Source organism: Canis lupus, chromosome X, assembly GCF_048164855.1.
Source record: "Canis lupus baileyi chromosome X, mCanLup2.hap1, whole genome shotgun sequence".
NCBI lineage: Eukaryota > Metazoa > Chordata > Mammalia > Carnivora > Canidae > Canis > Canis lupus.
In genome coordinates, this window is record NC_132876.1 from 101,700,429 (window position 1) to 101,704,217 (window position 3,789).

Sequence of the window (3,789 nt, forward strand, 5' to 3'; positions counted from 1 at the left end):
TATATCAACAATAGCCAAATTATGGAAACAGCCCAAGTGTCCATTGACAGATGAATAGATAAAGAAGATGTAGTATGGTGTGTGTGTGTGTGTGTGTGTGTGTGTGTGTGTGTGTAATGGAATATTACTCAGCCATCAAAAAGAATGAAGTCTTGCCATTTGCAATGACATGGATGGAGCTAAAGTGTATTGCACTAAGTGAACTAAGTCAGAGAAAGACACCATATGATTTCACTCATATGTGGAATTTAAGAAACAAAACACATGAACATGGGGGAATAAAAGAGAGGGGCAAAGCAGAAAACACTCAACTATAGAGAACAAACTGAGGGTTACTGGAAGAGGAGGTGAGTGAGGGTGGTGGTAGTGGGTCCTGGTTAAATGGATTATGGGTATTCAGGAGGGCACATGTTGTCATGTACACTGGATATTGTATGTAAGTGATGAATTACTAGATTCTATACCTGAAACAAATATTACACTGTATGTTAACTGGAATTTATTTATTATTTATTTATTTTTAAAGATTTTATTTTATTTATTCATGAGAGGCACAGAGAGAGAGAGAGAGAGAGAGAGAGGCTGAGACACAGGCAGAGAGAGAAGCAGGTTCCATGCAGGAAGCCCAACGTGGGACTCGATCCTGGGTCTCCAGGATCAGGCCCTGGGCTGAAGGTGGTGCTAAACCGCTGAGCCACCCGGGCTGCCCCGTTAACTGGAATTTAAATAAAATCTTGGCAGGGGTGGATAATTCCATGTCTATTAACAGATAACTCTTTTTTAAAAATGATAAATATTTCATTGCATGGAGAGACATACCTGATAATTTTGATCAAATGCTAGATATAACAAATATTAAAATCCCTAGATATGTTATCTTTTTCGTGGGATAATTTAATTTTCTTCTGGCAAGAAAGTAGATAAGGGCTTATTCCCATGTTTCAGTGGATCTCAGATTATTTGAAGCTGGATTTCTTACTTTAGGATAGTTGGTTGTCTTATGCTTTGCTGTTGCTTCTAGAATGTAGTCCTTCAGTGGTGTCATCTGAAAGCCTGGAGCATTTACCCAGGTATTTCTGTTTCAGCAAGATGAACTCAAATTTGTATCTTGGCTACATAGAGTACAATAACATCTCATGAACCTAATTAAGAAAAAAAAAAACAAAAACAGGAGCACCTAGGTGGCTCAGTCGGTTGAGCAGCCAATACTTGATTTCAGCTCAGATCATGATCTCAGAGTTGAGAGCAAGCCTGGTATTAGGCTCCCACACTGGGCATAGAGCCTGCTTAAAATTTTCTCCCCCTCTCCTTCTGCCCCTCACACTCCTCTCTAAAACACACACACATGAAAGAAAACTTATCAGCTGTATAGAGAGCTTAAAATAATTATAGAAAAATGTTACAGGGACGCCTGGGTGGCTCAGTGGTTGAGCCTCTGCCTTCCGCTCAGGGCGTGATCCCGGAGTTCTGGGATCCAGTCCCACATCTGGCTCCCTGTGGGGAGCCTGCTTCTCCCTCTGCCAATGTCTCTGCCTTCTCTCTGTGTCTCTCATGAATAAATAAATAAAATCTTTAAAAAAATGTAACATAAAACTGACAAATTCAACAAACCAAATGAGGTGGATTATTTTTTAACAGAATACAAAATATCAAAATTGTTCAAACAAATTTTCATGGAAGAGATTAAAAAATTAATAGAAATATTTTATGTGAAATAACACTGAGCATTGGATCAGTTAACACCTCACCTCGAAAAAAAAGATGTTTCGGATGTCATTTAATATGACAGAATAGTTGGAAATTCCCTGGTTTTGTGAAGCAAGGCTAATAGTTATACAAAAATCTAATAAAATTGAACCAATAAAAATCATAATAGGCTAGTTTATATATTTGGATGCAAACATATTTACAAATTTAGAAGACAGTGGAAAACGGTTTTAAAAATTCTGCAGGAAGGGGCATCTGGGTGGCCAGTAGGTTAAGCATCTGCCTTCAGCCTAGGTCATGATCTCAGGGTCCTGGGATTGAGCCCTGTGTTGGGTTCTGTGCTCAGTGGGGAGTCTGCTTTTCCCTCTCCATCTGCCTCTCCCCCTCACCCAGCTCTTGTGCTCTCTCTCTCTCAAATAAACAAATAAATAAAATCTTTAAAAAAATTATGCAGAAAAAAATCTTAATCTTGAAAATCAGGAAAAAATGTAATTTAAACATAAGAAAAATTTAAAATATTTCTCAACATGGGATGAGACATCAAGTTTACCTTTTATAATTTCTCATAAAGTCAATAATATCCAGAAATAAAATTAATGGACTTTACCATTTAAACAAAGTGTGTGGTGAATCTTTACATGACTCACTAAAAGGTGAAACCTATAAAACCACCTTTTAATATATAGATGATTATATCTAATCACTATTTTGTCAGTTTGGGTTTCTTGAGAGAGAAGCAGCTATCTGTTTGCATCTTCATTCTGATAAAAGACGATCTTAATTTAGCCATTTAGAAGCTCATGGCCTTGCTTGCATTCCAGTTAATGTGTCTCGTGGGCACTGATTCAGTATTTGAAATAACTGTGGTATTTAAGTTGATAACGAGTTGACCTTCAACATCAGGTGTTTCTCATGAAGTGTTTCCATTTATGGAATTCATTTTCCCCATGAATTGATGAAAGCCAGATCTATTTTAATGGTTGTACCCTCCAACTCAATTCTATTAATCAGTGATGTAAGTGTGTGATGCCTCAGGTTGTTAAAGAGTACTATTTTATAATTTAAAGTTGGTTGTTGTGGTGGCTTGAATAATGGCTCCTAAAGACTTGAAAATCTTAATCTGTGGAATCTGTAAATATGGAAAAAGGTCTTTGCATATGTGATTAAGTTAAGGATGTTCAGATGGTAGAGATTATGCTTGTTCATCCACAACCTAAACATACTAATATCCTTTTAAGGGAAGGCAGAGGGACATTTGACACAGAAGAGAGGGCAGCATTGTGACCATGGAGGCAAAGACAGAAGTGATGTAGCTGCAAGTCCAGAACTGCCCAAGGAATTCCAGCAGCCAGGAGAAACTGTAAGAGGCAATAACAGATTCTCTAGAGCCTCCAGAGAGTGTGACCCCAACACCTTGATTTCTTTCTAGGGATAGTGATTTCAGACTTCTAGACTCTAGAACTGTGAAAGAATAAATTTAGGTTGTTTTAAGCCACCAAGTTTATGGTAATTTATTATGGCAGCCATAGAAAATTAATACAGTTGATGTTATAAATTTTCATGCATTCTACATAGAAGCTTGGCAGATACACTTATTCTAGAAAATTGATGACTCTTGAAAAAATAAAAGTATGTTTAATATAGATTGGTTTTTTTGGAAATAATTTTTAAGATTTATTTTTAAATAAAAATTATATTTTAAGGTATACAATATAATTTGGTATACATAGTGAAATGGTTATTAGAATCAAGCTAATTAACATCTCAATTACCATTTTTTGTGATGAGAACACGTGAAATTTATTCTCAGAAAAGTTGTAGTGTTCAATACAATATTAACTATTGTCATCATACTGTACATTAAATCTCAACTTAGTCATCTTATATAACAACTTTGTATCCTTTGACCTATGTCTATTTCCCCTATTTCCCAACCCTGGTAACTACCATTCTACTCTCTACTTCCCTGTATTTGATTCTTTTTAGATTCCATCTATAAGTGATATGATGTGGCTTCTTTTTTTCCTCTTTCTGTATCTGGTTTATTTCACTTAGCATAAGGTCCTTCAGATCCATTAACAT